General features: G+C 33.9%; 1 pseudogene; it reads left to right on the forward strand.

Annotated features, from left to right (window-relative positions):
• Nucleotides 1-1,019: 1,019 nt before the first annotated feature.
• Nucleotides 1,020-10,769, forward strand: LOC129392367 (serine/threonine-protein phosphatase 4 regulatory subunit 3B-like; annotated as a pseudogene).
• Nucleotides 10,770-14,484: the final 3,715 nt, after the last annotated feature.

Genomic DNA, 14,484 nt, shown 5'->3' on the forward strand with positions numbered 1-14,484 from the left:
GGAGAGATAGCTAAGGAAGAATAATTTTAGTAAAACAGGATGATGCTACATATTTAATGTTATTGTACTTGAATCAAAGAGAAGTTATAAAATTTGAGAAGAAATTGAAGGAATTGTTATGGAGCAGATGTATTGTTTTTTCCCTCATATAAGATATGAGATACTTAAAGTATCATTCTCAGGTTAGAAATATAAAAAATATTAAAAGAATTAAGTAATGTTTAACAACAGTTCTCAGCATGGACAACATTTATGATTCCCTAAAGTGAAAGATGAGAATAATGGCACTTATTCCTAGTTCTCCTCCATCCATAACCTACTCTTTTTTTTATTATATTAACAATTGGCAAGGTTTAAACCATTTTTGTTCTATTTTGTAATTACGATAAACATTTGGAGGTGCTTAATCATCTGATTAAATCATCCCATATTTACCACCAATCCTTTTATCATAGCACCTTTGTTCTTCAGGCCCTTGTTCAAATTCACCATTTTGATACCTGTTTTTTATTGTTAAGTAGTGTTTTGTAATAGTGTACTATAAATACTGCTACTTACATTTAGAGGAAACCCAAAAGCTGCAACACATATGGGCCAAAGGAATCTAACACTGCATTTGTCATTTTCTCAAAAGCAGGTGAAAACTGCAATGAAAATGATAAAAAGCTATCAAAATGTTTGACCATTAAGCACATATTTTCAAGAGTTAAAAATCTTAAAGGAGAAAGTACTAGTAATTCACAACTCCCTCTTCTCCTTCACTCTCCTTTCTCTTTTCTGCTTTCCTAGCTGACATCTATCTGTCCTATCTATCATCTATGCATGCATGCATCCATCCATCCGTCTATCTCTCATCTATCTATCCAGCTATCTCTCTATCAATATGGTGTAAATTGCTTATTTTGTGCAGCTTTTTTCATTATAATGTTGATTTGAAACAAATAAACTGCCAGATATTTCTCCAGCAAAGATGGGTTTATTTGGGATCAGCAGAGAATTGCAGTTCGGGGTCTGCAACCATGGCGAGCCACGTGCAAGGCCTCATATGGCAAGGGTAGGAGAATGCCTTTATAGGGAGGAAAAGGAAGTTGGGAAAACTATAGTAAAAATGGAGTCCATGGCTTTTCAATGGCTGAGTCCTTTCCAGGAAAGAAAAGTCTTTCTTCTTCCTCATGAATTTTGTTATAGTTGCAGGACGTGGGAGCTCCTCTATTTAGTTGAGGTTTGTTTATTAATATTTTACAATAAATAGGATTCTAGTTTTCAATGTCTTTGTATTTCTTCTTGGCCCTCCTATTTGGATATTCTCACTAAAACAGGGAAGAAACAATGATGGAAAAAATAATAGAAATGTAATTTAAGTAAGATTACACATCCAAAACAGACAAAACCTGGACCTATGCATAATTATGTCAAAAGCTGAAGCTGAATTTTACGTGTGGGTGTTTTTTTTTTCTGCCTCAGGACCATCAGTAATTTCTCTCATACATTCAATTACAATGTTACACTAAAACATTCTTATAGAACACTCCTAAAATGAAGCTAAAATCCTTAATAAAATCACAGGTATCTTTTGCATAAAACTCACATAATATTGGCAAATGTCTCTCCCCCCTGGAGAAACTACATTATCCTCATCTGTTTTGGAGTTCAGATATGTACACACACACACACACACACACACACACACACAAACACACACACACACCCACCTCTCAATGTATAACTAAATCAGAGATGAAGTGAATCTCTCATATTAGAAAGTTAAAACAGTTTTCCTTGGCTTCTATTAACCTGTATAATGTGATTTCTTGAAGAATGAGATCTTAATTATTATGATTTATTCAGCATAAGAGTTCAAAGTTTTGCATTTTACATTTTGATTTGAAGATTCAAAAAGCCTTTTGCTGTGAGAAAAGCAATTTCTATGATTACTTTATGAAATACAGATCACTTGAAAATGGAATCTATATAGCAAGTAAATTTTTGGCTTTAAAAATTGAGCCTGCCTTGCTTTCTAACCTCATTTTTTTTTTTTTTTTTACATTTGATCTCATCTTTTCCTCCTTTCCACAGCGTTAATAAAATGGGAGATGAATGAAGAATGTTTGTGGGCCTGATTATAAAACAGTGAACATTTCCTGTATGGGCACATGCACGTATGAATCACCATGCAAATGGATCTTTGATTACTCCTATAGCTTTATGCAAGTTATGATTTGTGATATCAGTGAGGACCAGAAATCATTTTCAATATTTTCACTGCAGCACAGATCAAACCTACAGTGGAAAAATGAGTCAAGTGTTGTGCTAGCTGGTTGCTCTCCCTATCATTACAGAGCACTTTAGGAGGTCCCCTTTTATTCATGTCAGCTGTATGGTTTAATTTAAAAGTAATTCCAAGCATTTAACACGCTTCCTTCATTTTAAAGAGTACTTCTTAAAAATGAAAAGGATTCAATCACTTTTTGGAGACAGACAGAGGGTACAATACAAATGTAAGTCCCATCAGTGCAGGTCTGATGGTTTCTGATTTAAATAGTTTTTATTAAATATGAAATGTCCAAATTACCTAATCATTGTCTCCTGTAAGATAAACACAGTTTTCCTAGGCCTTTCTGCAGAGTCTTATCTCAGAGCTGCAGGATGTCAGTTGATAATGTTGCCTTCATGTTAGACAAGCAGACAAAATAATTTGATTGTACTGCTTGCCATGTTGTTCTAAGCAGTTCTTTAAGAACTAAAACCACTTTGTTTCTGGTGGCATGACAAAGCCCATTACTTTCATTTTTTTGAACTCCTTAGAAAGCTTCAACATCAATAGGACTGCTTTCAGAGAACACTGGTATAATGTGTTTAGTCTTGTCTAGTCTATCCATCCAGAGGTAGACATAAAACAAAAGTTAGGATGGTAGGAAAAACGTTTTTCATGCTGTAGAAACATGGCAAAATTACAGGTAATTACTTTTTAAACTGACAATCACTGAAGTGAGTGTTTAAAGTTAAATTTTAAATAAATTATTCAAAAACCTATATCCAAATGCTAGGCAGTAACTTCTGTACTGCTTGAATATTTTGCAATGCTCATGCAAACAGAGACTGTGGGGAAAAAGATGATCAAAATAATCTTTACCATTATTTTCTGGCAGTAAGAGTAAAATGTTTTAATTTTAAAAATGTGAAATGATAAGTTTTCTAATTATTTTTTACACTTGTGAGAAAGGAGCACAGGAAATGTAAAAATCAACTCAACATAATGACAATCTCATTTGAAATAAGAGGGTAAGTTAAGTGATTGGGTATTTCTAAAAGAAAAGCATGAATAGATTTAAAAATAAAGCTTAAGGTTAATGCACAACCACTTTGTGACCTCATGCATTGTACACATTCTAAGTCCAGTTTTCTAATTTATAAAATAAGAATATAGTCATAGCTACATGAAGGTGGGTCATCTAATCAACTAACTCTGCGCTCAAACTGATGGACAGAAATCAGCATGGTCCCTGTACTTAGGGAGCTTATGTTCTAGTCCAGAGAGCAAAAAATAGCCAAATCATTGTATACATAAATGTAAAATTGTGACTGTAATAAGTACTACAAAGAAGAACTACATGATTTTATGAGAGCTTATGTAAAGGACAGTTTGATGTAGTTAGGGAAGTCAGAAGAGACTTCTATGAGGACAAAGATACTGTACTGCGGTTTGACTGAGTGAACTAGATAAATAAAGGAGGGAAGAACATTTCAGACAGAGGGACTTTGTATGTAAGGATACCGTCAGGGTCCCTGAAGGAAGAGCTAACCTTATATAAAGAATGGAGAACATGGTAGAAAATGAGGTTTAAAAAAGGGAAGACCACACAGAGCTCTCGAGGATATTGTAAGGAATTTTGTCCTTATCCCTGCAAGGGAAGCCTTTGAAAAGATTTAGACAGAAGGGTGATTTCTAATCTGCTCTTCAGAGTAGACCAGTTTGAGCTGCAGTGGAGGTGCTGGGCTTGAAAATGTGCTGTAAATTTTCAAATGCCCCTAACGCTGGTCCTGCGTGGCTGCTTTTGCTCCCCAACCTTATCATCACTGCATTCTGAAGAGAAGTTTACCTGCTTTCCTTTTTCATTTCAATTCATTTCATTGCTTTCTTTCTTTCTTTCTTTCTAAATAAGAATAGGAATAATGTACGTGTGATTGTAATACACAATAAATATGTGCCAATTTATTTGCACAATGACATTGTAGGCCAAATTTTTCAACAAAAGGTGCATTAGGAAGTTCTTAGATTTGAAGTATAAATGTTCTTTCCAAGGAGAAACAATTCTTGTATTCTATCATGATATCAACTCTACTCATTAATTATGAAAATGCATTATGATAAAAAGCAAGTATATCAAAAAGAGTCATGTACCACAATGTTCATTGCAGCTCCGTTTACAACGGCCAGGACATGGAAGCAACCTAAGGGTCCATCGACAGATGAATGGATAAAGAAGATGTGGCACATATATACAATGGAATATTACTCAGCCATAAAAAGGAACGAAACTGAGTTATCTGTAGTGAGGTGGATGGACCTAGAGTCTGTCATACAGGGTGTCATACAGGGTCTGTCATACAGGTATGTCATACCTGTCATACAAGTCAGAAAGAGAAAAACAAATACTGTATGCTAACACATATATATGGAATCTAAAAAAAAAAAAAGGTTCTGCAAACCTAGGGGCAGGAATAAAGATGCAGGTGTAGAGAATGGACTTGAGGACATGGGAAGGGGGAAAGGTAAGCTGGGATGAAGTGAGAGAGTTGCATAGACATATATACACTACCAAATGTAAAATAGATAGCTAGTGGGAAGCAGCCAAATAGCACAGGGAGATCAGCTCCGTGCTTTGTGACCACCTAGAGGGGTGGGATAGGGAGGGTGGGAGGGGGGCACAAGAAGGAGGGGATATGGGGATATATGTATATGTATAGCTGATTCACTTTGTTATAAAGCAGAAACTAACACACCACTATAAAGTAATTATACCCCAATAAAATTTTTTTTAAAAAAGCAAGTATAAAATAATATGTTTAAGTGAATGTGTTTATAATTTAAGATTATAAGAAAAAAGATACATTTATGCCCACAATTTATTACTTGATCTTTTTAAGCAACATAGAATTGTTGAACTGATATGAGTTCATGATCCTATTGAGTAACTCCAAACAACAACAACAACAAAAGGCACACTGATTCCTATAACCTCCGATTTAGGAACAAATGGGGGAACCATTATGATAGAAATATCTGCTCCCTTGGATTCTCCTTTAGGAGAAATTGCCATTTTGGCCATTAAATAACTGTAAACTTACACAAGTTACCTAGCTCCTCTGGGATACAGAATCTTCTTTTGCAAATGAAGGCACTATTCAGAATGGCCACCAAGATCCCTCTAACATAGTGCTGTTAGAGACCCTTTAAGTTGTGATTATGAAAAGATTCTCAATGAACTGTTTTTGGGAGCCAGACATCAAATCCATCTCCTGTTCATCTGAGCACCAATATTGTAAAATAGCACTTTGGGGAAATTGCCAACAAACTATATCATAATGAATATACCTTTTTACTCTCTCAGTATCAGTTATCCAAGTTTTATTTTTCAAGGTGTATCTCTTGTATTTTACCGCCACAGTATTCTGTATATTTTCCATCAAATTGCAATCACCAAGAGTAACTATTATTTTTTTCACACAACTATTGATATATGATTTTTAAAATAGTAAAACTAAAGCAGGTATTTTTAAAAAATCTGAATTGATGTGCACATCTGGTTAAAAGGTGTTGCCCCGGCTTTTAAGTACTTGACTAACTTCTTAATTCTGAGGGATCAACACTAATTTCCAGTGTTTACCAGCAATCATAGATGACTAGCAGTTAAAAAGCCATCAGCCCTGTCACATTTTTCAAAGAACAGAATCCTTTTCCAGATGGTCCTTCATTTGGCTAATGGACAGCCTAAGGGGATAAAAATGTCACCTGTTGTAGCTAGTCAACAGTATTAATAAAAACACAAAAATAGACCACTCATGCAATGGCAACAACCCCAAAAAGAGATTTATGAGTTCCTTTACTGAGTTAATTTGCAATGATCATCATTTTAGCATTCTAAAGTTTCCAGTTCTTCTCTGAATTTTCCAATGCCATTTTTTAAAAACAGTAAAAGATAAATATTAGAAAATGAAAATTTATTTTCCAAAGCAAAGCAATATTTAAACATTTGCACCACAAAAAAACAAGTAAATAGTTTTTAAATGTATTTCTCATGTGAAAGAGAATGGTCACATAAAGAATCAACCATGTATATTTTTTGAAACTTTGGTAAGATAAGGGAGATTTTACCTTTTCTAATTCATCTTTACTAAATTACATTTTGGACTATAAGCCAATACAACCCCATTGCTGTTTCTCAATAGGCTGTTTTTCTTTTCACTTTCTCTAACTTTATACAAGTGATGCTCTCTATTTGCAATGTGTTCTCCACTTGGTAAAGTCTTACTGATGATTCAAGATCCAGATTACAGATCACCATCTTCAAATATCCATTATTTATATCCATATATGCGGTGACTAACAAGGTCATAAATGCTCAAAAATGAAAGCATAGATGGCTAATCATTGTAAGAAGATTCTTCTGAAGTCACCTTTTCAAGTCACCCACTGAGATGATAGTGCAGAAGGTGCTGAAATCTAATCTATAGGACAATCCAAAATCATAAATGTATTCGTTAAATTCTAACTAATCATTTAGATTAGTCAGATTAGCTAAATTCTTTCTAAATCATTTTCTTTTAATTTGTATGGAAAACTTATTTTTTAATTACTATACAATCGAGAAATGTAACAAGGCAGCATACATTTAAAAAGTCCAGTGGGAATAAAGGAAGCCAGTTCTGTTAGCCTATTCTATCTCATCTTTTGTTTCAGTGAAGTAAAACCAAGACACATACATTCCATAATTTCCTTTTTTATATATTCCAAAAATTATGTTTTATATATTTCTAATAATTTAGATCTTTGATTTTCTCATTTTCTAGTGTGCTATACTTTTTCTTCTTAAAAATCATAGGGTATATTGAAAGCAAATGTCAGCACTGTGCATGCATAATAGTATTCTCTCTTTTGTGTGTCTAAGGGACATGGTAAAAATTCAACAAGTCTTCATAGCTCACCAAGCAAGTTACTAACAAAGAAGTGAAGTAATATTTTTCTTCCAGGCTTGATTATGATGCCAATGTCCACTCAGCTACATTTAGTGGTGAAGAAAGGGCACAATTAACAGTGGGACATGGTCCCACTAATAGCTTCACACATGAGAAAAAAACCCACAAGATTAGAAGGTAGTTTAGATAGTTGCAAAATTAAATTTACTGTAAATTGAAACAGTGTCATAAATTTCTTTCTTTCTTTTGATTTTTGTGTAAAGTATGCAAGAAAGTTTTCAGGGATAATTCTTATATTTAATTGTAACAATAGGAACTTTGGAGAAGATGCAAAATTTTCTTAAATGAAGTAAGATTCCAAATCTAGCATTACACAGACAGAAACATGCTCTTCAGTTGGAATTTTTTAAAAATTCATGATGTTGGCATTTTATTTTGTGAAATCTTAGAAACAGTATTCCAAAGTAATTGACTAAGAGTCTTTGCCAAATTCCTCATTGCATTCTTAGCAAATTCACTTTAAAAATTTCAAATAATGATATTTAAGCACTTTTCCAGAAATCTTTGTTTTAGGTCCTGAGCACGTCAAAATAAGAATAGGTCTCAAACTGAGTAGTTATATTTTTTTCACTTTTCTCTAAAATCAAAAAGTAATAACTGAAGGTTCAGACACAAATACATACACAAAAAAAGAGAGAAATCTTTATATAGTATCAAGAAAAATAACCCACAAAAACAACTGAAAACAGCATTAAAACAGAGACTTGGAAGAGAAAGGCAGAGAGAATCGGGTTACAAGATGGCGGATCTGTGGTAGTTACCGCGGCGGCGGCGGCGAGAGAGCGAGCGAGCTCTGGGGGGCAAAGGGTGGGGAGGGTGGGGATATCAAGTCTCTTACTACACATATAGTTGAAAACTTTTATAAAGCACTTGAATCGATTGAATATGTTTAGACATTCAAAGGATTGAAGACTAAATATGAGCAAGAAAAAGACAGACAAAATCAGAAACTGAACAGTGTACCATCTATATTGCGTAGTAACAGATTTCGCAGAGATGCAAAGGCATTGGAAGAGGATGAAGAAATGTGGTTTAATGAAGATGAAGAAGAGGAAGGGAAAACAGTTGTGGCACCAGTGGAAAAATCTAAGGCAGAAGATGATTTTCCAGATAGTTATGAAAAATTCATGGAGACTAAAAAGGCAAAGGAAAGTGAAGACAAGGAAAACCTTCCCAAAAGGACATCTTCTGGTGGCTTCAAATTTACTTTCTCCCACTCCACCAGTGCTGCTAATGGAACAAACAGTACAAACAGTAAATCTGTAGTGGCTCAGACACCACCAGCAAGTTCTAATGGCTCCTCTTCCAAAACTACAAACTTGGCTACATCAGTAACAGCCACCAAGGGAAGTTTGGTTGGTTTAGTGGATTATCCAGATGATGAAGAGGAAGATGAAGAAGAAGAAACATCTCCCAGGAAAAGACCTCGTCTTGGCTCATAAAATATTTACTTGGGACCCTCAACATGTGGTTGTACAAAAATGCTGCAACTGTTCAATGAGCTGAAAATCTGAATCAGAAAGCTTTCTCACTTGAACTTATAAATATACAAGGAATAGCAAAAGACACTCAGTATATCAGCTAGGAGAGTTTAGTTCTGTAAAAAAAAAAAAAAAAAAAAAAAACAGGCTTCCCAGGAACTTGATCGCTTGCTAGTAATTAAGGGGTTTGCCTTTCAGACTGTCAAAAAAAAAAGTTAGTAACCAGAACCTGGGAGATAGCTTCTCAGCAAGGAAACTCTCAGGTTTTGGGACGGTTTAGGGGAGGGACAAAGTTGATAAAATAATATTATTGCAGGGTTGCTCCAGGAGGGTTTCTGATTTAGAAACAGTTATAAAACTTCAGTTGCAAACCCAATAACATTACTTGTATAATGGTGCTGGCCATGTTGTTCTTTTAATCAGTTGCCTCTTTTTAAAAGAAATTTTTATGGAAAACAAGTTCAACTATCATAAAAGATGAAGTTAAGCTGTTGGGACCATTTCTTTGAAGATATAACAGAAATTCAGCCTTACTGGTAGGTAGAGGGAAATACACCCTGTATTACAGCACATGTTGAGTGTACACCAGGAACTTTCAGTGTGTATTTTGATGAAAACAAACAAGCTGGATTCAAAATGGACAGTTTTGTTAATATAACTTTAAAATCAGCACTTTTAGAGATAACAGATGCCAAGAATCAGTACGGTAGTATTCCAAAATGATTTTCTCTAGAAATGGGAGTGGATTAAACAGAATGTTTTCAGCTGCCTACCAGTACAATCTTTTGTGGAAGATACTTTGAAGTCACTTTCTGCTTTGTTAATAAAGTTGTCTCTCTCCAGAGCTGCAGGCAAGTTTTAAAGTATAATTTATAAAGACTAACATACAAAGAATAGTGCTGAATTAAGTGGCATTTAATATCTACAGGCCATTTTGATCCAAGAAGTTACTTCAGTGTCAGAGTATGCAGCACATGAAGCTTTTCCAAGAACTAACAAGGGTGTAATACGAAAGCTGCTTTTTTTTTTTTTCGAATAAAAGCACATTCCATGTACGTAAATAAATTTAAAATAATAAACTGAGGCAAACAGTTAAGAGGTTTTATTTTTAGAACAGCAAGTTAACTGTAAATATTTTAATGTTAGTTTGCTCATCTATGATCTGAGATGCTGAAGTGAGAAAAACATCCCCCAAACTACGATTTAATGCATTGGGAGAAAAAAACCAAAAAACTAAAAATAGTAATTCCAGCTAGTCTTCAGATCACCCTTGTAATGTGTTACGGGTCCATTTTTCCTGGAATAGCTTAAACTGAAGCAGTTTCCCCTGTTTTGGAGATTTTGTAGTTAATTTTAATTTTGGCTATTGTTTGGAAGATGGGCGTTCTGTGTAGATACGAAGTATAGTTTTTCCATAAAACAGATGTTTATTTTGTATTAAAAATACCACTGTACTTGTTTTACACCATTTGTATACATGTGGTGATATTAATGCTGACCTGTAAAATTCAGGAATTAAAATGTGACCCTGTAATTCTATGTTTGTTTCTTTTGTTTGGTTTGTTGTAAATATAAGTAAACTCCATTTTGAGATGTGTCCATTTTACAATATCTTTTTAAAGCCAGTAAGTTATCCATAGATATTTATTCTAGACCACTGTGTCATACACCAATCTGAAAGAATTCTAAACAAGGGTCAACTGCACATAGAAGGTGTGCCTTGGATACATAAAGTCCCAGCACCAAAGCATCACAGCATTGGGCTGTTATCACCTCTTTGATTAAAGGTACATATATTGAAAAAGACCTTCCACCTCATAAAGGCAAGTGACTCAGGATTTAAACCAAGATCAGTAAAGTTACCATATGAATACATTTTCTTTCAAGCAAATTTTATCAAGCCCCTTCACTCTTCTTAGCTCTTATTAAATTTCCTCTTGGACTCTAAGAAGCCCAACCCTAAAGCATTTCCCTATTTACTCTTGACTCTTCCTGATTAATTTTATTTTAAGTTCCAGTAGGAAGTATTATCTTTATATATCTTATGAAGTTTCTTTAATTTTGCTTTCTGAAGAACTGAGGGAAGTTTGGTTGGTTTAGTGGATTATCCAGATGATGAAGAGGAAGATGAAGAAGAAGAAACATCTCCCAGGAAAAGACCTCGTCTTGGCTCATAAAATATTTACTTGGGACCCTCAACATGTGGTTGTACAAAAATGCTGCAACTGTTCAATGAGCTGAAAATCTGAATCAGAAAGCTTTCTCACTTGAACTTATAAATATACAAGGAATAGCAAAAGACACTCAGTATATCAGCTAGGAGAGTTTAGTTCTGTAAAAAAAAAAAAAAAAAAACAGGCTTCCCAGGAACTTGATCGCTTGCTAGTAATTAAGGGGTTTGCCTTTCAGACTGTCAAAAAAAAAAGTTAGTAACCAGAACCTGGGAGATAGCTTCTCAGCAAGGAAACTCTCAGGTTTTGGGACGGTTTAGGGGAGGGACAAAGTTGATAAAATAATATTATTGCAGGGTTGCTCCAGGAGGGTTTCTGATTTAGAAACAGTTATAAAACTTCAGTTGCAAACCCAATAACATTACTTGTATAATGGTGCTGGCCATGTTGTTCTTTTAATCAGTTGCCTCTTTTTAAAAGAAATTTTTATGGAAAACAAGTTCAACTATCATAAAAGATGAAGTTAAGCTGTTGGGACCATTTCTTTGAAGATATAACAGAAATTCAGCCTTACTGGTAGGTAGAGGGAAATACACCCTGTATTACAGCACATGTTGAGTTTTCTACACCAGGAACTTTCAGTGTGTATTTTGATGAAAACAAACAAGCTGGATTCAAAATGGACAGTTTTGTTAATATAACTTTAAAATCAGCACTTTTAGAGATAACAGATGCCAAGAATCAGTACGGTAGTATTCCAAAATGATTTTCTCTAGAAATGGGAGTGGATTAAACAGAATGTTTTCAGCTGCCTACCAGTACAATCTTTTGTGGAAGATACTTTGAAGTCACTTTCTGCTTTGTTAATAAAGTTGTCTCTCTCCAGAGCTGCAGGCAAGTTTTAAAGTATAATTTATAAAGACTAACATACAAAGAATAGTGCTGAATTAAGTGGCATTTAATATCTACAGGCCATTTTGATCCAAGAAGTTACTTCAGTGTCAGAGTATGCAGCACATGAAGCTTTTCCAAGAACTAACAAGGGTGTAATACGAAAGCTGCTTTTTTTTTTTTAAGAATAAAAGCACATTCCATGTACGTAAATAAATTTAAAATAATAAACTGAGGCAAACAGTTAAGAGGTTTTATTTTTAGAACAGCAAGTTAACTGTAAATATTTTAATGTTAGTTTGCTCATCTATGATCTGAGATGCTGAAGTGAGAAAAACATCCCCCAAACTACGATTTAATGCATTGGGAGAAAAAAACCAAAAAACTAAAAATAGTAATTCCAGCTAGTCTTCAGATCACCCTTGTAATGTGTTACGGGTCCATTTTTCCTGGAATAGCTTAAACTGAAGCAGTTTCCCCTGTTTTGGAGATTTTGTAGTTAATTTTAATTTTGGCTATTGTTTGGAAGATGGGCGTTCTGTGTAGATACGAAGTATAGTTTTTCCATAAAACAGATGTTTATTTTGTATTAAAAATACCACTGTACTTGTTTTACACCATTTGTATACATGTGGTGATATTAATGCTGACCTGTAAAATTCAGGAATTAAAATGTGACCCTGTAATTCTAAAAAAAAAAAAAAAAAAAAAAAAACAGAGACTTTATATATCTGTAAATAAATGTGCATTTGGGAATCTGCTTTCTACTTTGAATTGGCAGAGAAATCATGTTACCTAATAATGACCCTGAATGTCATATTTTCATATTTTTCTGTATACAGATCAATAACCTACACTGAAGCCTTAAAGAAAAGAATTTGTGACTAAAATTCCTATGTTTTGGGATCATTAGCAGCGATATGAATAATGGCTTCTTATCCATTCTGAAATCCCTTACAGAAAGTAAACCACCACTACAAAAAGAACATTTAAGGGCACACCTCTAAATGATAGTATTTCTAGATTTAAGAGGTTTTTTCCTTATCATTTAAGTTATCACTATTAATCCAGGAAATTTTATAAAAATTGATCAAAGCCAAATTACTTAATTTTATCTTTTATCTTCAAATTCATAGGGAGCCACATAGTGTTTGATATTTTTGAATCCCAGATAAACATATTTTCACACTTTTCTCTCTAACCTACCTCTTTTACTGAGCTGCTCCTGTACCAGTTTCAATTCATTCTTTTCCAACAGGTGCCTTTTGTCTGTAGCTACTGTACCTATGGCAAACAAATTGTAGAAAAAGATCCCAACCAGAAAGAAATACTCTTCAGAGCTTGCAAAACAGATAAACAAAGAAGGACATTATTACATTTTCCCAGAAACTTTTGGCACTTAATCTCTAAGGAATCATTTCAAGAACTTTTGGATGTTTATCTCCAAAGGAATCAGTTAAAGCAGTGGATATATTTCATCTTAATAAAGGGCTTAGCCATAAAATGCCTGGGTAAACTTTGCTTCTAACTAAATATTAGTTGTTCTAACTGCATTATAAAATAGAGGTTATTGTAATTTCTAACACCAAGAGTATTATAATGATTGCAAGAGATGATTCATTTAAACTATTTAGATCATTATTTGGGAAAAAACAAATCAATGAATGTTAGATAGTAATTATAGTAAGACACATGAGAAATAAGAAATATGAAGAGCCTGTCTCCATATATAATATGTTGGTATAAGCACTTTAAGTTTTAGTTACATGTATAAATGTCTTATCAGGCTGTGGGATATAGATGTCTCCCTTTTGACCTGAAGATTCATACCTTAAGAAATTGGCAATATAAAATAATTTTCTTACCCACCAGTTGTGATCATCAGTTTTTGTAGGGGAAAAACCCATCAAAGATGGTATTTGCTTTCCTAACAAGACAACTATAGCATTGATACAGGTACATTTAAAAAAATAAAAGAAGAAAAAATAACGATTACCATCTCATTTTTATGAATATGCCACAGTCTTGTTAGATATGGACTATTTTATTTCTTTGGATAATTCAGGGACTAACAAAAGAACATTGTGTAACAAAGCACTACCACTTGAAATTTAAAATCTCATAAATGAATTAAAACAGCACATTAGCCACCTCAATATCATGAAATTAGTCAATTATGAAAATGATCATCCTTATTTAACAAAGTCAAATGGAAATATTGCAAGGATGTTGTCCAAGGTCACTAAGAATCACAAGCCAAATTTATAGTCTGCTTTTCATGTTCAATTTTGTAGCTAATTTATGTGTTTCGATGGATAACACTTGGTGATAGACTTAATTTCCTAAATGTATTGAAAGAATCTTTTCAAATACTTCGTAAACATTTAATTTCATAAACATATTTTCCCCAACACTGTAAGTTACCTAAGTTCAGGATCCATATTTGTCTTATTCACTGCTGTATCTTTAGTTCCAGTGGTAATGCATGGGATGCAGTAAATTCTCAGTAAATATATGTTAAGACAAATTAATATTGAGACATTCAAGCAAGACTAAGAAGCTATTTTTGTAACACTGATTATTCAGTTTTTTGAAGGCATACAAAAATTCCCTTAAAAATCCCTTTATTGGGCTTCCCTGGTGGCGCAGTGGTTGCGCGTCCGCCTGCCGATGCAGGGGAACCG

Source organism: Physeter macrocephalus, chromosome 8 (genome assembly GCF_002837175.3).
Source record: "Physeter macrocephalus isolate SW-GA chromosome 8, ASM283717v5, whole genome shotgun sequence".
NCBI classification, from domain to species: domain Eukaryota; kingdom Metazoa; phylum Chordata; class Mammalia; order Artiodactyla; family Physeteridae; genus Physeter; species Physeter macrocephalus.